General features: G+C 45.7%; 1 protein-coding gene across 1 annotated transcript in view; it reads left to right on the top strand.

Moving 5' to 3' along the window:
- aqr (aquarius intron-binding spliceosomal factor) overlaps window positions 1-24,428 on the top strand; it is an 869,120-nt gene that overhangs the window by 498,963 nt on the left and 345,729 nt on the right. The gene's annotated exons all lie outside the window — the stretch shown is intronic.

Genomic DNA, 24,428 nt, shown 5'->3' with positions numbered 1-24,428 from the left:
GCCCCCAAAACTCCATCACATTTGGTCGTCTCAGACTGTAAACTCGAAATTTATTTTACAACAGGAGCATCACATGGGAAATGAAAAATTAAAACAAGAAGAAAACTCAAAATCTTTCAACAATTTGCCGATTATTATTATTATTATTATTATTATTAGTTATTTACGTCTTCCCCTCCGCGTCCTTCAATCATTTTTGAGTCTGTTGAAGGGCTTTCTTTCTCCAGCGATCCATTTCTGGCCCTGGAATTGTGAAACGCTGGATGGTTTGAATTCTGAATATTCATTTTGAATCGTTGTGGGTGTCGTTATTTTGTCCATTTGTTGCTGGGTTGCTTCAGCGGTTGCTAGGGGCGGAGCTTGGAGGTTGTGACCCCGAGGTTCATCACACAACAGGTTGTCACTTTGCATTCCTCCTCATCCGAGGCTGCGGATATCGAAACTCTTTTTCTTGATTGTTCTTTCATTTCTAAAATCTCTATTTTCAAAAAGCGTTGTCCAGTTTTCAACTCCCTCTTATATTTTGTCTCTCGTTTTGGCCTCACTTATGCTGCGCTGGGTCTCTCCATTTTTGTTTTTAGTTTTGACTTGATATTTTGTCCCGGTTACTTTTTTAACCCACTTTGCTCATCATCTAACATCGCTCTCACGTCTTATTCAGGGTTCCTCCACTGGCCGGGGTTCAGATTCATGTTTTGTGTCTCCTTTGTTCGTTTGTTTGTTGGTTTTGTACACCATTCTTTGTTTTTGATTTGTGTCTCTGTATATCAGTTGCCTTTGCTATGTTCTGTGTGTTTTGTGGGTGGTCTTATAAATCCAGAGGCTCTTCCGCAGTTCTTGGTAGTTCATTTCAATTTTTGGATTCCTGGACTTTTGAACCTGATTGTTTTGTGTGGATTTCTTTATCGGGGTCTTTATTTGTGTCGGATTGCCTTTGTGTTTTTGGACGTTTCTTTTGTTTCTTCTGCTCCACGGAGCTTCCACTGTTATTGAAGAGCATTTTGGGAATAAACTTTTTTATTTTATAAAGATGTGGTGCTTGTCTTTATCACTACCTGGGGTTTGACAGTGATATCCCCCTCTAGTGGCCATTTTTGAAAGGGCTTTTCTGTGCTTGTCCATGACAATGATAATCTGACTGCTTCTCTCAGTTTGTTGGTGGTCTCTGCCCATCGGCTCACCTGCTCTCAGTGACTTCAAGTCAAGTCAAGTCAGATTTATTTATTAAAGGACATTTGAACAACAGATCTTAAGCCAAAGTGTTGTACAAAGAATAATAAAATAATACTTAATACAATAAGAACACATTAATTAAACAATCAATTAAGATTGTCCCCCACAACCCTCACACACAGTGAAAGGCAGACGAGAAGAAGCGGGTCTTAAACTGAGCTTGAAATACCTCGATGGAGGAAGAAGACCTGATGAGGAGTGGCAGGTCATTCCAAAGCCCAGGAGCATCAGCTGAGAGCTCCGTCTGCCCTTCAGACTTCAGCCGAGACCTTGGAATTATTAGGAGTAGCTGTCCAGATGAGCTCAGTGGCCGAGTGATGATGACGGAGATCGCAGTTGTATTTGGGAGAACAAACAGCAAATCTCACCGGTAGTCAGTGCCGAGAGGTGGGCTCTCTTTTTATAGAGCCGCTTAAAACTATCGCTGCTGCGCTTTGAACCAACAGATTTGGGCAAACCCACAGAGAAGGAGTCCGCCAAGATGTGATGGAAGCATGAGTTCCAAGTCCTTCAGCGAGAGTTTAGTTGTAAGGTTTACCTCAGTTGGTAAAAGCTGGACTTTACTACCATGTTCATCAAAGCTTAGTGACGAGTCAAAGGTGACACCCAGGATCCTTACATCATTACGATTTGGGGCTGACAAGGCGGCTCACCGAGTGCTGATTTCAGCAGTGAATGAGGTAGAACCAAAAATGAAGACCTCTCTTTTATTTTCATTTAATTGTAAGACGTTTTGAGCCACCCAGTATTTAATGTCATCAAGGCACTCCATCAGCTTATTCACCGATGAGATGATGTCAGGTCTGACTTTGAGGTACTGCTGAGTATCATCAGCATAGCAATGGGAAGCCACACCATGTTTTTGAAAGATGGTGTCCAGGGGGAGCTGATGGATGGCAAATAAAAACACAACCTTGTGGAACACCTTGTATGAGAGACGTCCCACCTGTGTTAAGAGACCAAGGTCCACCTTTAAGGTACGACTCAAGCCATTTCAATGAACATCTGACTTCATCCTCAAGTCCTTTTAACAGAACGCCATGGTCCACCGTGTCAAGTGCAGCACTAAGAGCCAAAAGGTTGAACAAAGTCAATAGTCCCCTACGACAAAGCAGATTCTGTACTGTGAAGTCTTTATGAACCCGACTGAAGCTCATCACATCCTCCAGATATGAAAGTAACTGCAAAGAAAGCAACAGGCCTGTAGTTTGAAAGAACTGTGGGACGCCGAGTGGGCTTCTTCACCAGATGGTCTTATAGCAGATTGTAGACAGTTGTTAACAACACCAATACCATTGGACTAATGACTCTGGACAGGCATGAGGGCAAAATATCAAGTGGATAACTGGAAGCTTTCATGTGCAGGACCACATCGGCTAGCAGAGAAGAGGACACTGGCTGAAGAAAAGTAAAATGGTGGTGCACTGGCCTGCCAGCGCCTGGATGAATAATGCTGCATCGAATGGCTTAGAATTTATCGATAAAGAAATTGAGAAACAGCCCACAGGTCTCAGGTGCTGACAGGTGGGTGTACATGGCAGAGAGTGTACATGGCGCTAAAGACCACTCCGGCTCTCGAGGCATGAGGGTGAATCACAATGAGGTCCAAACCAAAATGAACATTACAGAACATTCAGAAGAACTCAGGTGAAGAACTGCAGAGAACCACTGATCTGGGGAAGGGGACGAGACCACCTCCAAGGCACTGGATAGACAGTCCACCATACAGGGGAATACTGAAAGAAACAAAGCAAGAGACAATAAAACAAGGAAGGGCTGAGATGCACAAATCTGCTGTGGTCCACAAAGCATCTCAGAAACAGAAACTCGAATGAGGGGCAGCACCAACACTCCATACAGCTACAGTCGTCTGAAAAAGTAAGTGCACCCCTTGTAACTGCTGGAACAGACAAAACGTCAGCTCTTCATGTGGACAGGGCCTTCAGATCTATCTGAGTAGATGAGACATCAAACTGACTATGGTGTGTTCATTCTCAGGAACAAAAAAGCAGATTTGTCACATGAAATGAGTAAGTCCACCCTTAAATTTATCATCACCTCAGATCCATCACATTACAATCAGGTGTTCCAGATGAGGTCAGAAGCTCCTTAGGGAGTCTGCAGATGGACATCGAGGGCTTGTTGTTGACTTTGCTATGTGGTGTCATCATGCCAAGCTCAGAAGAGCTCTCTAAGAAAGATCTTGGAAATCTTGGAAAGATGCTCGCAGATACCCTGGAATCTGGCAAAGGATTAGAAAAGGTCATTTGAAATCAGTCATTCCACAGTGAGGAAAATCATCTGCAAATGGGGGGCAATTTCAAACAACTACTTCATTTGTCCAGGACTGGTGGCTCAACAGTTGACTGTTTGGTGCTAAGTGGAGTCTGCAGGAACCCAACATATCATGAAGGCATCTATATGCAACTCCTGCAACAGTTAGTGTCAAACTGCAAGCATCTGCAATCAGAATGAGAGTCCACAAATATGACTTGCATGTGAAGTGGGCCTGAAAAGGCCTTTACTGTCCAAAAAGACCATCAGAGCAAGAGCACGGTGTGTCTTTGAACATTTAGGCAAAGACCAGGCCTTCTGGGGCAGAAGAACCCAAGGTAGAATTGTGTGGCATAAACCAAAGACCTCTTTTCAGGAGAAGACCCTAAAACCACCTGTGGAGCCTCCTGGTGCAAATGGTTGGGCTTTGGGTTGCTTTTCTGACTCAGGGCTTAGGAAGTCATCAAGTCAGACATGAACTTTGAATCGCATCACAGTGTGATTCAGGAGCATATGAGACCATCCATCTGTCTGAAAGGTGAAGTTGGATCAGAAATGGACCATTCAACATGATAATGAACCGAAGCACACAAGCAAATCTGCCAAGGAATGGCTCAGGGAGAAGAAATGGAAGATTATGGACCGGCTGAGTTAAAGTCCGGATTTGAATCCCATTGAAATGTTGAAAGAGGCAGCACATGGAAGAAAACCCGCAGACTCCTTGAAACTGAAGGAGTCAGTCAGAATTAATATACTGTAACTTCATAGGCCAAAGGGCTCATAGGCTAAGTATCCCATAATGCTCTACCATACCCTCACAACCCCAACAGGACTGCCTGCCAGAACTAGCAGTCCTTGTGAGAGCTCCCCGGGGGGACACAAGGGACCCATCTGTGCCCCTCCATTCTCTTGGCCTCATGGCCAGGAGAGGAGGACACCAACCAGACAGGCCAGAATAGCAGCCCAACAAAAAAATTAAATAAAACAAAAAGGAAACTTTCACGATGAGCCCCTGAAGTGGACTAAGCCAGCCTGAAAGCTGGAGGCTCCATTATGAAGATGATTGTGTCAGATATTCATGCGGAGTCTTCACGGCCATGAGGGGGATGAGATAATGGACAAGTAAAGTCACGTTAAGAATGCAGTCATCCATCTTCTTATTTATCTTCTAACCTGCCCACCCAGGTTGGGCTCATGGGGTGCAGGTGCCCATCCACTAGACAGGTAACCACCCTGGACGCGAGGAGACCCCCACTGACCCTGGTGTGCTCCTTGTGTCACGGGTAGAGAATTCTCAGGGCAGATCACAGTCATCAGTGCTCTCCTCATTTTGATGTTTTCTTTGCAGTTGTGCGGCTCCCTAATAAAGTCAGATTACTGGGCTACTCTGACGGCCGCCTCCATAAATAATTCATCCTCCCTCTAATGGACGACGCGGGTTCCTTTAAGGAAATTGCTTCAGCGGAAACTTCATTAAGGCGAACTCGAGCATTTGTGAGAGATCTGCAATTCCCACCCCTCATGCATTCAAAGCATTTCTTTCTGTTTTGGCTTTTTGGAAAACATATTAGATTTTTAGGCAACAAATAATTTAAATGCGCTCTGCAATTAATTGTCAAACGAAGAAGTAATCAGATCTTTCCATAATCATCACATCTGTTGCGAGATTTTGTGCTCGCCGCATTATGCAAATCATTACCGAGTTCCCATTACAACAGGCCTATTAGCCGTCCAGTAATTAATGATGCGTATCTGTGGAAGGCGAGGCATCTGCTATGTGGGCCGTCAGAAGAAGAAGAAGAAGACAGCAGCCTCCCCTTGCACCGTGCGAGCCGTAATTACAGGGAGGACGACTGAAATGGAGGTGTGACCTCATTACCGGCCTGGCTGCTTGGCCAAAATGAGAGGACGATGACTTTATGTGACCTCCTCAGCCGCCGAGCGATCAGAGGTGGGAAGGCCAACTTTAAAACAAGCAACTACTTCACAAAGAGTATGAAACCTGCAGAAAAATTGAAGGTCACTACGACTGCTAATGCGGCCCACCCTGTCCGTGATAAGAAGCTCGGGCGACCTCATCCACAGCGAGGTAGGAGGTACTGCTGGGACTCGGCATCCATCAAACAAGTCAGGTCAAACTAAGGTCCAGGCCTCACCTTTTGAAGTCTGAGGAATCTATCTATCTATCTATCTATCTATCTATCTATCTATCTATCTATCTATCTATCTATCTATCTATCTATCTATCTATCTATCTATCTATCTATCTATCTATCTATCTATCTATCTATCTATCTATCTATCTATCTTTTATATAGTGCCTTTGATGTGACCCTGCTGCCCACTGACTCTCTATGAAGTTTCCGTGGCTCATATTGAACAGCTAGAGAGGACGTTCATTTTCTTCAGTAAGGAGTGGCTGGGCCTATCAAGATCTCTAAGCAGTGTCTACTATTTTGGCAAAGGAACAGCCTCTCAGGGGGTACTGTAAGAGCTCAAGTGTTCTAGGTGAGGTTAGAGATTCTCTTTTTCAGATTCCAGCTATAGCGTTATCCAGCTTATTGCACTCAGGACCTTAACAAGAAGTAAGCAGACAAAAGCAGCACTCAGACTTGCAGACCTTGTGGGCCAGTGAAGAACAACTTGATGCTCCTATGATCATAAAAACTAGGATCTCCTTGGCCCAGCAAGGTCAGCCAGTGGCTCCCACAGTGACATAACTGGTGTCAAGCATACTGGACTCAGCTCGTGTCTGGAATATGACTATTGACCTTGATTATGAGTTAATATTTCCACCAGAGAAAGCCACTACAGCTCTCAGACCAGATGTGGTCTTGTGGTCTAGCAGTTTGAAGCTCAGAGTGCCCCTGATCCAACACTTCTGCTGCCTTCTTCCAGTTGTTCCATCCACACTGCACCCTATGCGTTTTCTCTGCTCCCAGTTGTCCATCTTGGGCTCCCACTGGTCTTAGATCCTTAAACCTCTTGTGAATCCTGATCCCCATTAAACCTCAGATATTCTATCTTCTTCTTCTTCTTCTTCTTCTTCCTATTTATCTTCAATTCTCTCTCTTCTAAAGCCCTTCTCTGTTCTTCCAACTTCCTCTCCGCTTCCTCTTTTCTGGTGCTACACAACACAATGTCATCAGCACCAAGTCTACACCAGGGGTCCGGTCTTTTACCCCTATAAGCAGATCAAAGAGTTAAGGACTTCAGGAAGATCCCTGGTGGAGACCTAAGTCACCATTATATTCATAATTAGTTTAAGTTCAAAGTTCTGGCTGCCTTCAACTTTTCCATTTCATAATCATAAGATTAAAAATGAAACAGATGACAATATATGTGCGAGATCGGCCCCCACACAATTCCTATTCTCACTTTTCATTCAACTCACTGCAAATGCTCTTCAGGTTTTCCTGTATGACCTTTGAAGACAGTCAAGTTGTAGAAGAAGCCCCTAAGTGCTGATGTGCCTGATTCAGGGGGCTGCCTTGGGTGTTTGCCAGCTGTTCAGCTCTCAAGTCTACAAACTCTCCAGCGTGTTGTCTTTCCACGCCCACCTCACCAAAGCACCGCTGGCTCCTTTTCTTTCACCTTTTTAAAGGTGAGTTGCTATTTGCTTTCATTTCTTAACTTCTCCTGACGCTTTCCTAGTGAGTCACAGCTGCAGCCAGATAATCAGGTCAGTCCAGACTTGCCTGTCACTGAACACAAATTCCAGGTCTTCTTCACAAATTCCCAGGCATTCCTGAGCCTCCGACATGTCCTGGGTCTGCCCAGTGGACCACACACAGAGAAGCTCTAGGGACTTCTGCCTGAAAGTCTTCCTCACCATATTCATAGACCATTCCAAATGGCTCCTCTCGATCTGGAGGAGCACCAACTCTGTTCCAGAACTGCTGGTCTTCTCCCCCTGTCATGGAGTGTTAGCCTTGTGGAGAAGCTTCATGTCTGCTGCTTGTACTCGTCATCTCATTCCTTCAGTCATTACTGACAGCTGGTGACCGTAGGTGAGGACAGGAATGTCGATGGGCCAGTAAACCTTTAGAATCGGCTCACTTCGCCATCACAGACCGGTGCAGTGCTCGCTGCTGCTCCGATCTGCTGGTCCATCTCATGTTCTCTTCTTCCATTTCTCACGATACTCAGACTCCTCCACTGGGGGTGGCTGTTCCCCCATTACCTGGAGACAGCAACCCACTCTTTCCTGAGAGAGAACTATGACCTCTGACTTGGAGGTGTAGATCTTCATCCTTGCTGCTTCAGAATGGACATTGAGTTCCTCACACGTGCAGAAGGTCACAGTCAGATGAGACAAAGAGGTCAACATCGTCCACATACAGAGACAATTCTCCCCCAAGCCTCCCTAGCTGGACACCCTACTCCCCACCCTGACCCCAGCTGTGCCTTGATGCCGATCCCCATGAAAACAGCAAAGAGGAGTGGTGACATCCCTGATGGAGTCCGACAACCACTGTGAACAAATTTCACTTAACGCCACATATTCAGACACAACTCTTACCGAGATCATAGAGGGAGCGATTATGACTCAAGAACGTCCCTGCTACCCCATGTTCCTGTCACGACTCCCATGATATCTGCTGCGGGACACGGTCAGATGCTTCTTCTAAATCTGGACTGGGTTATCATACTCCCACACGCTCTCCAGTAACTGAGGCGGGGAGAAGAGCTGTTTTTTTCTTTGATGTTGTTCCTCCTGTATCTATGGCTCCACCATCCAGCACCCTGGACAAGGTCTTATCTGGGAGGCTGAGGTGTGTAATCCCTCTGTTGGTGGAACAGACACTCTGGTCACCACCACCCCAGTCTGCCAGTATCTTACCAGAGTTCCATGTGACACCGAATGTGTGCGTTAACCACATTCTCCCAACAATGCCCGGTGCTTCAGCATCTCAGATCGGATCTCGTCCAGCCAAGCAGCCCTGTTGTCATGGAGTTCTGGACCAGCATAGTGATTTTGGCCTCATTAAGATGAGTCCCCCAGATGCTGCTTCCTGATAGGAGGACATGTCCACTGGGTAATGGAGTTCATCTTAAGATTCCTTCCACCGCTCAACAATTTCCCCAGAAGAGGTCATCACGCCTTGGACAGTTTGGCAGGACAGCCTCAAGGTCACCTAATGGTCTTCCTCCATGGTGTCTCTGAACTCCTGCTGTGCTTGAGCTTTCGCATGAGTTGCTATCCGCCATGAATACCATAGAGGATGGACTGGCATCCTGACTATGGTGGAGGGCTGTAATGCAAGGACAGTATGGATGGAGGTGTAAGCTGGCCAGAAAGGTCCTCAGTTCATATCCCAGTTGGAGTGAAAAGACATTGGATGGACTGGGAATAAAATGGGTAACAAGAACACTTCATCCCCCCATGTGAGAGATGGCAGTACGCCCTTGGATTGGTCCCAATTTGGACACCCGCTGGTTTGCATGGCACTTGTCATTCAGAAGGGTATCCCTGTTGGGGTACTTGGGTGCCACCAGAAGGGACTGCCGGGAGAGGACCACCCTGTTTGGGTGCAGCTTCTGTATGACCCAGAAGTGCTTCTGTCATGCCATGCTGTGACACCAGACGCACTCCCAGGACCAACATAAAGGGGGCGCCTCACCTCACTTGAGGAGTCAGAGTGTCAGGAGGAAGAGTACAACGCTGGCTAAGAAGAGGAAGGAGGCAGATAAACGTTTGGTGGTGTTGGACTGTGCTGGACTGACCTACAAAGCCTGTTATAAAATGAAAGAACTTTATTTTAAACCAGAACTGGTGTGCCGGGCTCTGAGGCGCCCCCTGGTGGCCACACCGCCATCTGGGAGGTTTGTATTTAAACACGGTGACTGATGGCTGAGGTTCATGGAGGCCTTGGCCTCTGCATCTCCCCATGATGCAGGTCTGCTGACCAACCTGACCTGAAAATTCTCACTCAATTCAAACACACAGAATGAACATCGAAGAGAGCGGCTTCAGCGTCTCCTGGGGGCTCCGCGATGACATCTGGCAATACAAATATCTCGAAGAGCGGCTTTCTGCAAATCTGCGATCAGCAGTGTTTGTTCGCATCAGTTAGAAACGAGGCGTCCTGAGCACGTCGGCCCACTGAGGGTTGGTCCTCAAGGACCAGCAGGTGTTTATGGCTGCCAGTGTCGTTCGTTCTTCTTTATTTTGTCTCTAATTTCCAATCCTCACTCTTGTGTTAGAGCAGCTCCAAAAGAGACAATAACAGGAGCGCTTTTATTCATGGCACTTCTCACCGACTTCCCTGTTGTTCTCGTTTATCTTTTATAAGGAGTAATGTGGAAGTCGGTTTTTATAGTCTTGAAGTGGCAGGCTGTAATAATTAACAGAGCGTTCATTGTGCGCCGAGTCCATTGTTTGAAGAGCGATCGATCTTCCTTCACCATAACTCCTCGTCCAGTCATTGCTTCTGAAGGCTCGCCTATCTCTAGAGAAGCTGCACTTGGCCGCACCAGAAGAGCTTCTGCTTGCGACGGCAGGCTGTGTTCACGGGGGACGTCATGAAAAATGGAACACCTCTGGTCACTCCCGAAGTTTACAAAGGGCTGACCGAACAGAGAATCAGGGTTCAAGGAGGGACTGCACAGGCCATGGTCACCTTGAGGTCCCCTTCTGTATGCATGGGGGTCCCACAATCAGTCAAGACTCCACACTCTGTGTTTATGTCACTTTAAACTCTACTTCAGGTGATCACTGGGCCACCATACTGCTCCAGTAATGTGAAGATCCAAAGCTCCTTATAACTACAGTCATGACTAACATCCAGCAAGACTAAGGCGGCCCATCTTCTTCATGACGTGATGTCCTGGAGCACTGTTAGGGACCACCCGCTCATTCCACCATAGTATGCTAGATGGCTGGAACAAAGATGCTGGCATGTGGATGTCTCTATCCGTCTGTCTGTCCATCTGTCTATTCTATAGTGTGTCACACACGTGCGTATGGGTGGCAGCTCGAGGGCTTGAATGAGGGTAATTCCGAGGCAGACCGGGATGGGGCACAGGGCACAGGGCACTGACACTTTTTCTCACTTGTCTACAGACCGTTCACGGGAATTCTGCCTGGTCCTGATGACATCAAGCCCCCTTCGACATCAAGACCCCTTGGATGTCACTTCCGTGTCTGAGCCTATGGACAAAGACCCCCCGATGTCATTTCCTGTATTGGCCTTTAAAAGCCTCCACTTTTCCCCCGTACCCTCAGTTCTATTTTGGACTCTGAATTGTGTATATCAGTGCTATCATTTTTGCAATTTTGCAGCCAGGAAACGATATACGGGTGGCTGCCCCAAACCTTGCTATGGCTCTTAGTCGAGTTTGTGACAAGTGCCTGTCATCTGTCTGTCTGTCTGTCTGTCTGTCTGTCTGTCTGTCTGTCTACAGTGGATTTAAAAAGTCTTTAGACTCCTTCACTTTGTTGTAAATTTCATTTTAAATACATAATTTTAGGCATTTTTGCCCACCAATCTACAACAACAACAACATTTATTTATATAGCACAGTTTCATACAAATAAAATGACCCACAATGACAAAGTGACAACACGCTTTCCTAAATTTGTTTAAAATCAGCAACAGCATTCTCTTATCTACTGTACATGAGTAATCAGACCCTTCATTTGTTGAAGCCCCTTTGGCAGCATTTCCAGCTTCTGGCCGTCTGCTGAATGGCCGTCACGGTGCAGCAGGCTGAATGCAAACAGAGGAAGAGGAGGTCAGGCTTGGCGTTGAGATCCTGCTGGACCTCCAACCTTCTGCCAAGCCCCCCTGGTTCAATTTGTTATTCATGGTTGAACTCCATGCCTAGTTGTGCTTACTCTCAGAACTGACGTCAAGGAGCGCTAAGCAGAGCAGATGTGCATTTTCTGTGGCCTTCTCATTCCATAGGGCCTCTGAATGACTGCTAGTCAAGTGATGCCTTCACATGGTGGTCCGTGTCGTGACAGCAACCTTCTCCTTGTGGCCCTGTAGTCTTCCTCCCACATCCCAGAAGGTGCAGCTCAAGGTCTTGGACCAGATGTAAACCATGCAAGGCTCCCTGCATCCCATCTGAGGTTTGTTCCTCCTTCCACACAACTCTGCAGACACAGCCTCTGAATTTAGTTAAGTAGATTTGGAATCTGGATGGAGGGATTGATGAAGCACACAATGGACGGACAGGTTGACCACCGCAATATTTTCTTAAATGAAGAACACTAAAAAGTTTGACTATGTTCTTATTTACTAAGATATCAGCAAACAATTGTACATTTAAAACAAATCCAAATTATCTTACATATGAATAATACAATGAAATTCAACTGGCATGGTGGGCTGTCATAAATCATCAAAAGCCGCACAGTGAATTAGAAGCAAATATCCATCTGTTTCTAAAATAATTTTCACCATTCACTGGTCACAGAGACTCAGACCTCATGCTGGCAGCACGGGACACCAGTTCACCCACATTATGCCAGTCACCAATCAGCCTCACCTGGACCATGGCCTTCCTCAAAGAAAACTAAAAGATGTGAGCACAAAAGATGTGGAGACTTCCCAGACAGGTAAGGGTGACAAAGCCATTTCTAAGGCTCTGGGACTCCAGCAAAACCAGAGAACATGTGACATACACCAGCCTGCAAAAACGACCAAAGGTCAAGGTGACGACTCATTCAAGAAGTCATAGGGAATTCCAGAAGAACATCCAAAGGACCTGCAGACCTCTCCCACCTCAGTGAAGGTCAGTGTTTAAGACTGCACATTAAGAAAGATATGGAGGAAAAATGGCAGAGGAGCAAGAAAGACACCTCTGTTACACTAAAGTAACTTCAATATGTTTGCAAAGAAACTCCAGGATGACCTCCAAGCCCTTTAGAATAATGAAGGACAAGCCCAAAGTTGAAGGCATAGATGACGTGATGTCTGGCATTTGACACTGAGAACATCACAAGTACAGTAAAACATGGAGTGATGTTGTGGGGACGCTTAGGAGTATTTCATTTTATTGAAGGACCACGAATTGTGGACTTGACCAGAATATTCTGAAGAACAATGTCAAGTCATCTGTCCGAGGCCTAAAGCTGAGGCAAGTGCTGGAGAGGCCAATCAAAGTCCTGACGTGAACCAGATGGACACGACCAGAAACGAGCAAACCTACCAAAGCATCTGAGTTACAGCAGCTCTGCCAAGGAGAAAGGCACTATATATATTTAGATCTCATTGTGTAACTTTCATGTCTGGAGTTCTTCATGCTATAAGAACCAAGCATAAGGCTACGCTTCTTGGCACACAGCATTATGGACGTTGTTTGCACACATCACTTAAAATGTTAGCAAATGTGTTTCAGTATTTGTTCATATTTATTAGTTAGAGACGTCAGTCATCTGGGCACATCAATTAACAAATGAAACTCATTTTATTTTGTAGAAGTAGTTTGAAAATGTACAGCCATACTGACATATTTGTGTGCGGACGCATGTCGGCTTATTATGAAGCAGTGCGCATCAGCAGTCCGCACACATTCTTGCCCTCTTCATGGCGCCACTCTAATAACACCGTTTTCGTTTACTGGGTGTGCGCCTTCCCACCTCGCACTGCTGCATTCTGCCTGGAGTGACAAGGACCCAACGAGTGGCCCTCCAAAGCTGCATTACTCCTAAGCATAAAACTGCTTCAATATTTAATCATGTAAAGCAAAACAGCAGCTGGGAACATAAAATAGTTAAGGAAGTAAATTATTCTACATAAATATAACCTAAAAATGAAGGCCGTGTTTACATCGTTCACAGGTTGTGTAGATAAGCAGGCAGCGATATGATGGATCGATTATAAAACCGTCCACCTCGGTAATCCACGCTCGTTTGAGCAGTCAAACCGGCACTTCATTCATTTTGTTTTGTTGTGTGTGCATTGGCACTGTCACTACGCTTTATTGGCATTGGTCACCAGTGTGTTGGCAGCGCCCGTCTCATTGTGCTTGGAGCGGCCTTGTCTTTTGAGCATGGAGTTTACTTTCTATGGAAATGAATTTGAAAACACTGTCAGTGGTGACGTTTCTCCCATTTCAACAGATCGCCTCATCTTGGTAGCAAGCCCGTCTTTCCCTGCTAGTCGGTGTGATCTTTCTCCAAGCTGGGACGAACGTTCAGTAGAAATTCATTATTTACATCAGTAGCTTTCCATTTCCATTTATTTATTTGGCCGACACTTTTATCCAAAATAATTTACAACGTTTGAGATACAATTGGTTACATTTCTTTTTTGTTTTTCCAATTGGCACACAGACGGGTGAAGTGACTTGCTCAGGGTCACACAGATCTGAACCCACAACCTCATAGTTTGAAGTCCAAAGCCTTAGCCACTGTGCCGGGCTGCCTGCCTTTCCAATATTTCATAGACGACCTCCAACCTCACACTGTTCCAGTATAGAGCCCACTGCACTCGGGTCCCAATTCAGGTGGCTAACATCGCATGCTCCCAACCTGCCAGCTTTGCCCACCTTGCACCGAATCAGAAGGATTAAGAATAGCTGCTCGTTAACGGCCATGTCTGCCTCTACTTAAAACACTTGGTGCTGCTCAAGTGTCTGATCAGGCAGCACAGCTGTCAGTGTACAAAGTGCCCAGACAAGAGCAGTTTGACACGGGGACGAAAGAACAAGCAAGCTGGCACATTGTGGAAGGGAAGACGACTCGCTAGCCATGTTTGCACTGACACGGCAGACCCCACAATGTATTCAGACGCCCACATAAACAGTTGGCTTTTTAATACAAATGCTCAAATGGGGTCATTTTGGAAAGTAAGAGATAAACAAACAAGAAAAGGAACACAAGCCAACCTGAAGAGAAAAGAGAAGGCCTGAATCTGTGCCTGAGCTTCTGAAGCATCCTAAGGTCTTCTTCTTCAATTGCTTGGGACACCCTGACCAAGGTGTGCTCCTGCCTTGTGCCCTGTGGGACTGGCACCAGCACCCCCTGTGACCCTGTTCAGGTCTAAGTGCGTTCGAAGACAGCAGCTAATAGCTGAAGCAGACCACAATCTCAGCTGCTTTTTAATGTCTGCTTTTAGCCGTTCCTTATACTGCTTTGCATTGTGCTTCAATAAATAAATACGATTCATTTAGCCTTGATTTTTACATTCAGGTGTGAGGGGTGTCAATGGAGAGTTAAGCAGGGATAGATGATGGGGGGCTTCAAACCTGTTTAAGCCCCACCACCTGGTGAGACCTGGAACTGCAAGGTGGACTTAAGGCCCTGAACTCAGCTGGGGTGTCATTGAAGAGCAAAGCAGGGGGCTGTGGGTCAATGGCACATCAGCCACACTTTAGCAGGTGGCAGGCCCAGAGGTTTGGAACGTCAGGGTGGACCTTCATTAAAACCTCTCCACCTGAGGGGGCAACACCAAAATAAAGCCGTAGTATTAAAAAATGAAAGACAAGACAGTCAATCTTTCACTAAAACCTGACAGGTAACTTTGTGTTTGCGTCTGATTTCAAACGTTACTTAGAAGCTGCTGCTAAACTAGGAAAGAAAAGCCGGCGCTCCTGGTGATAGTTCACCTTTTTGTTTTCTGATACAGTAGCAGGGTATAGCGGGTTGGATAATGACTGACTGACTGACTGACTGACTGACTGACTGACTGACTGACTATGTCTCATGTACAGGTCATGCCAGGGCAGCTTCTTCACCTCTGATGTGTCCCCAGACATGTCAGCTGTACCCGTCTGAAGCTTCATGTTGGTAACACAAAGAAATAAATGAACAGAGATGGCACCTGGCACCACGGGCTCCCATCCCACCTCCAGAACCTTTCCAAATATTAATATAAATAACACAAAACTGATATAAAATAATATCAAATATTTAGATAAATATTCCTCACATAATTCCTCTCTCTCTCACACACACAGACACTAAAAAAATGTACACACATTTTCGTTTGTTTTGCTCAATTTTGGGTTTCTCCTTTTCATAAATGTGGGCATGTCACCTATTGTTGGAAAGGTCTCGGTTGCAGCTATACAATGTACAAAGCCTGCAATGGCATGACACACTGAACCAGTGCCACCTACCTAGAAATGCCAGCCTTTCGTTTCCACCTGCCGCTTTTATAGAGGATAATTCATGATAGATCCACAGCAGCAAAACGTGGTTGGGCTTGTTAAATTCATAATAATCTGCTGTAAATGGTGATATATAACTTGTATATATTTGCTTTTGTTTTGTGAAGTTATGTGTGAGAAAACACAACAATTCAGCTGCGGATGGTGAGATACGAGCCCCATTATGCATGGCTGGGAGGCTGGTTTTGTTCAGACATGGCCGTATGACGTGTCATTGGAAACGTCAGTCACTCACTCAGTCAGTCAGTCACAGTCCATCCAAGGATGTGAAGTCTGAGATGGTGGGACCCACTGGTGCTTCATTCCAGCCATGGACACCCTGTTGTGGATTTATTGAAGATTTCTCAGGACGTGCTTGGGCTCGTTTTCATAATGAGAATCTTCTGTAAGTCTTCTAGAAGTCACTTGTGTATTTTTGCCAACTTATTTGTGAGAGCATTCAAAAATGTTGATGGGACAGTTTCTCCGGGTTATGGCCTCCGGCGGATATTTGCTCAGTGGGAGAGATGGCTCAATTCGTCGACTTGTTGAGATCTTTCCATTGATGTATAACACTTGGCTATTCCTTGTACAGAGTAGTTATGATGAATTTTTTCCATATTTTTATTGACAGTTTATGACCCACCCCACGTATCATCAGTACATGCTGTAACAGTGTGATCACTTGGAGTGTGTAGCAAACACCAGCACTTGAAATGAGGGATTGTTTGTGTCGGTGTGTGGCGTAGTTCACCCGTTTGATGCGGTGACATTTTTGAACTGTTAGCGGGAGGCTTAGGGTTTAAGAAGGGCCCAGAAGCCTCCATTACCTCCACTGCCCCCGGGTCTGTCACCTCTTACCATGGGAAAGAAAAACAGACAATCAGGGTGTCCCCCAGACTCAGCGCCAGGCTAAGGCGTCATTCAAGATACACAAGGGTCTTACGTCTTACTAATGTGCTACAGACTTACAGAGGCATAGCGTGGAGGGGCAGAGGGGGTGTCACACAGTGAGCTGGTGGTGACAACTGAGAGTCACACGTAATGCCACATCCATCTGTCCATTCACAAGTCACGGGCCTGCAGCAAACCTGGAGTGACAATCCATTGCAAGTCACTTTGAAGATCTAAAGATTGGCGTAACACATTCCACCCCAGGCCGGCTCCTGCCTTACTCCCTTGAAGTGCCAGGATCAGATCTTGGAATACGACGAATGAGCACATGAAGTTCAAAGGCACAACTGTGAGGTGAGAGACGAAACTGGAACACCTAACTGCAGAGAGTCAGCAACATTTTGTGTGAGGCAAGAACATCCCTGGGAAGGATGCCAGTGTGTTGGACAGAATCTTGTTAAATATACCATGCCAGTCAATCAAGCACCTTCATTATGGGCAGGCTCAGGCAATTAAATGAATGAACGAATGAACGAATGAATTCAAAATGCACACCTCTAGGATGTGAGAGTATGCCGGAGTACCTGGTTGTGCTGGGAGGAAATGCCAGTCTATTGTTGGGCGCACAATGAATTTAATACAACCTGTCGAGGCAAAATGCCTGCCTTTCTCCTGGCTGACTGGGACCCTGGTTTTGATAAATGAATGAATGAACCTAAAATGCACTCATTGGGACATGAGAGCATGCCAGAGCAACTGTAGATAGGGGAGCCAGTGTGTATTCCAGCAGCATTTGATGCCAGGCTGGATGGTCCAGTTTCTATTTACTCTAACATGCTAATCTTTGGTGGGATCGCAGCAGAAGAGGTAACGAACACCAGTCCAGGATCTGAACCTGGTCTCCTGAGCTATGAGGTACCTCAGCTGTGCCACTCTGCCACATAGCCATTACAAGTGTTTAGCCTAGCTGGTTGATAAAGAGCTCGTGGGACTTGCCAGCCCCTTCGGTGGGTCACAAAGCCCTTGCCAGTTGTGTCTTCCTGATTTTTCTAAGAGGCGATGGCAGCAGACAAACAGGCGACACGATGAATTGCACGAGTGTGTCTGGAGAGCCGGCGGGTCTGCTCCTTGACGTGCTCCCTTTGTAGACGTCTTCTTTTGTTCTCAGAAAAGGCCTTTTCACCATCCACAGCCAAGCTTCTCCTCAAGCCTTTGTCCACTTACTTCGGCTTTGTGCTTTCCCCAGCCTGGCTGTTTGAAGTGGCCCCCGACTCGATGAGGACGCTAGTGAGGCTGGCGGCACGCGCTTCACATTCGCCCTTCCATTGTCAAATGCACTTAACTCTGTGCAGGCCCTCAAGAAATAAAATGAGGGTCAATAAAGGGCACTAAACACACGTCCCAGCATAACACCGGGGGCCACCCCACATTGGGAGTAACTCTGGAAGATGAAACCTCAAAACCCACAAAGCAAACGGTGCTTCACGACCAGAGACAGTGGAGCTGCAGACGCAGGACAAGGCCGCAGGTGTTTCATGTGCGCATCCCACAAGTCATTTAGTGTTTCAATAGAAATCTCTAGAAGAAGAACACCACTTGACTCATTTGATCTCTTTGTATTCTTGGAAGTAGAAATCTAAAAATAAAAACCAAATCTAATTCAGATCCCAAAAACGTGTCCAGTCCTTTGTCAAAGCACAAATCGTAACCCTGCTTTGTCGTTGTGATGACCGCCGCAACGTTCAGAAGATACGGACTTCACTACACAGCACACCCCAGACAAGTGGCCTTTTATTTTCATCCAAATTGCAGAAAACCCAAAGACCTCCGGGACTGACCTTTACGAGGTCCCACCAGTCGTTTAGCATGTCGCTCTGCCCGAGTCGTTTACCACAGCAACCAACCCAACAAAGGATGCAAACAGAACTGAGAAACATTAACATCTTGGAACAATATATGGAGCGGATAGGAACTCTGCACATTTCAAAAGCCTGATGTGAAGGTAAAAGAATCCAAAAATGTGCAGAAATAACAGAAGAACATCCAAAAGCTTCTGACCGCAGGGGGGCTGGGTGGTCTCGTGGCCCCCAGCAGATTTTATTTTTTTTCTCCAGCTGTCTGGAGTTTTTTTTGTTTTTTCTGTCCCCCCTGGCCATCGGAGCTCACTCTTATTCTCTGTTAATTAGTGGTCTCTTATTTTAATTCTTACTTTGTCTTTTTTCTCTTTTCTTCATCATGTAAAGCACTTTGAGTGACATTATTTGTATGAAAATGTGCGACAGAAATAAATATTGTCATTGTTGTTGTTGACCGTAACAAGCTGTAGACGTTTGGATGAGCCTTGCGACGTGCATTGTGGTGGTTCTGGTAGTTCAGCGGCCACTTTGACAATCATGATGACAATCTTGGTGACCACAGTCCTGAAGACGAGTCCGTGGTGTTTAGAGCAGGTCTATCTGCTATCACTAAAGTGCGGCTTTGTTACAATTGAAGTGAACTTTTTTGATGCCCCCCCAGGCTTCAAGTGGATGACGACATCTTCACTTTCATTATGATTCCATGTGTCTGGAAATTTTGTTCCACTTGTGAATTCCCTTTATGTCTTTTTTGTGTCACATGTTCATTTTCTTACATCAATTCATAATTTGCTTGTGGCAGCAACAGCGTTGTCTACCCTCTCCTCCATAATGTGAGCGAATGGGATTAAATGAGCCAAATCTGCTGCCAGACATTCTTGGACAATGGGGACACTAACAAGTTGGGTTCGTCAGAGGATTAAACCATTGCTGGTAAATTTGTCTGCAAGTCGAGTTCTTGTGGCTTCAGAATACTTTCTGTCATTTTCACTGATAGTTTGCCAGCTTTTACAATCTGCTGTGAGTTTCTTCAGTACTTCTGTCGAGATGTTGCAGAGCTTCAAAGATTCCTTTAGATAATCTTTAAACTACTTTTGTTGCCTTCCAGGACTCCTGTGGCTGTGGATTCCAGTTCTCCATATAAAATGATATGAGGGAGATGAAGCTGAGTTATCCACATGACATGTCAAACCCACTAAAGCAGCCAATGGATGATCATTGATTCCATACTCTGAGACTCTGCTCTTCAGAGGAGCTCAGTACGGGGGACTTTGTATTGCCAGATGACTTCCAGAATATTTTGGAAGCAGCAAATACGGAAGTCCTCAAGATGCTTTACATGATAGCAATATCGATATATATAGAGGCATGCAGCAAGATGGAGACACACTTAGCTTGGTATACAGCAATCATGGTGGTCTCAGGTTTGGGAACTCCCACTGTCGAAAATACCAGCTTAAGTCTATTTTCAATCTCATTGTTCAGCAGTTCATTTCCATTGAGGATGCTTCCAAGATAGCTGAAAGAGTGGATGCACTTTGAAAGCACTTCGTTACCCACACTGATGGATGCAGGCTGGGGACCAAGACTGTGGAAACTATCATCATTGTAAATGTTTTCTGACGGTTTATTTCCAATCCAAGATGAATCTGTCTTGACATCCACAGAGAAACAACATTCTGGAGAGCTGCAGGAGTGACAGGTGAAGTGGTGGCATCATCAGCATAGTGAAGCTCAAAGGTGGTCAGCATAGAGCTCTTGGCTTTCACCTTTGAACTGTGACGGATAAAAAGGCTAACATGCAGTCAGTATTGGATTTGAACGCAGCTGTTGCTTCTGTGATATTTCTGGATAAAGGAGACGATTCCTACAAGACAGAGGATGACAAGAAATGGAGCAAACGCTCAGCCCTGTTACACTGCGACTGGCACGGGAAATGGAACTCCTGCCAGTTGATACTTTAGCCTGCACATCTTCATGAAATTCCACAGAATAGCCATAAACATTGGACTGGCTGACATCTTCCATAGGAGAGCTCTGTTTCCCATGTCAAAAGCCTTCATTAGATCAAGGAAGGTAGAGAGATCTTTTTGCTGTTCTCTACATTTTTCAAGGAGTAATCAAGAGACAGAACTCATTTTGCTCACGCTCTGATCTTGATGAAAGTCCCACTGAAACTCAAGGAGGATTCTGTCCATCGGGTGTTGAAGGAAGTGATGAAGTAAAACTCCTGCAAGGAACCTTCACTGATTGCTGGAAACACACAATTTCTTGGCATTAACATCTCTGAGGATCTCACTTGGACCTACCACGTCACAGACCGGTGGGCAAAACCCAGCAGCATTTTTACTTTCCGTGAAGGCTGAGGAAGTTTGTCATGCCAAGCGCTAACTTCAGCGACTTCTACAGATGAGATGATTGCGAGTATCCTCACCTACACCATCCCAGTCTGGTGTGAGGAACAGCACAGCACAGGACCACAAGGCTCTACAGCGGGTGGTAAAATCAGCTCAAAATATCATTGGAATGGCACTCCCTGAGCTAGAGGACATCATAACACCAGAGCTCTCCTGGGGGGCCCATGACATTATTAAGGACACAACCCACCCACAACATGAAGTGTTCATACAGCGACTCTCAGGGAGACACTAGAAGAGCATAGCAATGAGATCACTAAGGTTTCCAAAGCCTCTTTATTTCCTCCAGTACCCCTGGTGACTGCAAAATGAGAAACAAAAAACCCAAAGAAAGCAAAGGGTTAATTAATAAATGTTGTCACGCAGCTGAAGGGCTCTGGTGAGGGTAGTGGGTAACCAGGGGTTGGCACTAATGCCTCCTCCCTTCCTCCCTCTGCAGATTCTGCCACTGACATCACTTTCGTTGTTTGCCCTCCTAGACGTGTCATTGTCATCTTTTTATTTTCATTATACAGGTGTCACAGATGTGCCCCAAACCTTACTCGTGTTTGCTTCTTCTCTTACAAGGTCCAAAATACACAAAAATGCCCTTAAAGGATAGGAATGACTGTGAAATTTCTGGCTTGAAGGACAAAATCAAAATTAAGGAAAAAATATTTAAAAAAGCTGAAAAGGTTTGACAGAAAAGGCTACCCAAGGCTCACAAGTCTGACCTGTAGTCCAACAGTCAGAATCCAAAGACAAAGCAAGAAATCCAAAAGACCAGAAACATCCGATAAAAACAAAACTGACAATAAGGAACTCGGACAACTCTGAATGACAAGCTGAGTGGAGGCGGTCCCTCGGCTGTGACATCACGGTAGCCCCACCTCTTGGTGTTCCGCCTATGAAACACAAGGAGTGGGCACACATTTAAGGTGGCAGCCCATGACTACAAAACAACAAAGAAAACCAAGAATAATCACAGAAACACCTGAAAAATAATCATTTAGATTTAACCAAAATAACCAGGAAACAAAAACTACACATGCTGACAGAAAACAACTTAGAGACGACGAAAATCACGGAGCCATAAAGGTGGAGGGCGGTCCCTCAGCAGTGATGTCATGCTGGCTCCGCCTCCTAGGGTTAGAGAGTCCCCAAAGGGGACGGATGGCACTGCCACACTTGTTCTACAAGTGAATACTTATTTAAAGTGTCCAACCACTGAAAAGTGAAAACACGCAAACAAAAATCCCTAATGCGCCAAAATGAAATAAACACACGAAATACGAACAGAAAGGAGATTCAAGCAACAGAGATAATAATGAAAAGGAGAAGAAGTGTAAGCCACGCTGGCTCAAACCTAACAGGTGCAGCACGACCTCCTTGAGTCTCGCCGATCGTGAGCTCCTCTTTAAGGATAAGTCCCTGGGGTGGAGAACATAAACAGTTGTCAAGTCTGAATCTGAAAGGCGCGTAAGTGATTAATAGTTACGTCCTTTAATGAAGTAAAACGGTTTTGGGACGTGAATGTTTGCTCTTCCAGCGAAGATGTCAAGGGTCTAGGGGGGGCTAAGACTTTTACACAGCACACTTGAAGACCTTTCTTTGGCCATAAATATGAGCAAAGCGAGAAGTTCAAGTCGACGGCAGAAACACTCAGGGAGTGTAAGCTCGACAAACATCCGGTCCGAGTTTGACTGCCACACTTTCACACCCACGAAACGAGACGCGTGCGGGGAGTCGCTTCACAAAAAGTGGCACGTGCCGCTCACCTCTCGTTAAAACCGCCTCTAAATTATTTGGTTTTCGTTTCACTCTTAGACTGGCAAGTACTAATCTTCAATTATTTCCACGTGTAGGGGCAGAATGGCTCAGAAATCAATTATTATTTTTTCAATAAACTAAAATTGGACGCTAAGCCCCAGTAATGAAGCCCGTCTGAAAGGCCGATAAGGCCCGCTTTGGTCGCTGACTCTGCAGAAGGGAGACGCCACCAAGCGCAGGCCCGACGTGCTCGGAGCTACAAAGTAGCTGATTACTTAGATCATCGGCGTGTTATTGCTACTCTCGAAAATGAAGACATGCCAGCGCATTTGTTAAATTCCATCTGCCCTTAGCAGAAAGATTGTTTTTCTTCTACTTAGCATAAAGATAATTATAATTATAAAGCAACAAAACAATGAAATTCCTGTTCTGGTGCTTGTATCTTTTGTATGGGAATGAAAAAACTGGCACCTTCTGCGCTGGATTTAATAAGTCATGCCTAGCAGATGTTTGTGTCATCTGCACAGCTTACCGCCTTGAGCCCCTGGGACGCCGCGTGCGCACAGCCGACTCTCCAGTATAATTACGTTGCCTTTTTTCCTTATTTTTCTGCTCTCTAACTCTTCCCAGACTCCCGAGGAGCTGAAATCTGCGATGGAGGAAGGTCACCCTGTCTGTCTGAGGAGACGTCTGGTCAGATGGGCCTGCACGCCGCTGGGACGAGGGAAGCTGTGAGGCCCGCCGATCACCCGGGACGTGATGGCCTCCATGCCCGCGCTCTGCTCACTTTGCCCATGTTTTTTTTTACGACTTATTTTTCCATACTTTGTTACTTTTCAGTTGCTTATAAATGTATTGCTTTGTACTTGCTGGGTATTGCCTGTTACGATCTTTCTGTGAGCTTTAGTTCTCGTTTTTATGACTTCACGTATTTTCATCCTGTGGTTTGGAATTCACGTCTCATACTTGTTTGCTTTCATATTTTTTACAGATTTTTGACTTTCATATTTTTTTGTCATTTGTTTTGTTGGTTAAAGTGACACTTAGTGCAACGTCATGGGTGACATGCAGTGTACCTGAGACAGTCCCGTCCTAGCACCAGATCAAGAGCAGACGACATGACCCTCCGATGTAAGAGCCGCCTCATCGGACAGCGCAAGTTTACTTCTTCTTATTCCTGTCACTGAGGCCACATCAGCGCGGCGTCATCCCAGTCGTGCTTCGGTCTCATCACGCTCTTTATTCTCCGTTTAAAGTCTTCTGTGTGTAACGTCTCTCATGTCTGTTCATTGGCATGCACTTTAGTCTCTGATCACATGTCACACGTTACCCTGTGTTCCTGCAGTTTCCCTAAGAGGCGGTGCCACCTGTCTGTCTCCCGTGTTGAACCCCCCCAGCGTCTCAAAGGTCACACGCGGTCCCTTTTGACTGTCCTTGGTGCTGGTGAGTCCTTGTGTGTTTTTTGGATTTCTGTTCTTAGTGTTGCATGACCGCACTTCTGAGCTCTGCTTTGTTTTTGACGACTCTCTTTGGTTTTCTAGTGCCACTTTGTTTGCTACCAGTTTACCTTCATGTCACACCTGTTTTGCCCTTTTGTGGGATCTTTAAAGCATTTTTTTTGCAGATAAACCTTTCATTTTTAGAAAGATCCTTTATTGTACAGCCAGAGGTTTACGGTTACCCTCTCCCTCTCAGCACATTTCCTAATGTATAGTTTTGTGGCCAGTTTCCCTTTTTGAAGGCCGGCAGGTGAGATGTTTTAGGCCTCTGCTTGGTCCCCAGCCATTGTGGAAGCTCCTGTACAGACTGTGGAGGAGAACTTTCCACATTGTAATGATCCCCATCTGGCCCCATGTGACTGTATTTGGATGCACTGCTGATGTCACAGGATGTGATCGTATCA

Source organism: Erpetoichthys calabaricus, chromosome 16 (assembly GCF_900747795.2).
Source record: "Erpetoichthys calabaricus chromosome 16, fErpCal1.3, whole genome shotgun sequence".
Taxonomy (NCBI): Eukaryota; Metazoa; Chordata; class Cladistia; order Polypteriformes; family Polypteridae; genus Erpetoichthys; species Erpetoichthys calabaricus.
The sequence above is the reverse complement of the archived record's forward strand: the minus strand, read 5'-3'. Positions and strand labels throughout refer to the sequence as shown.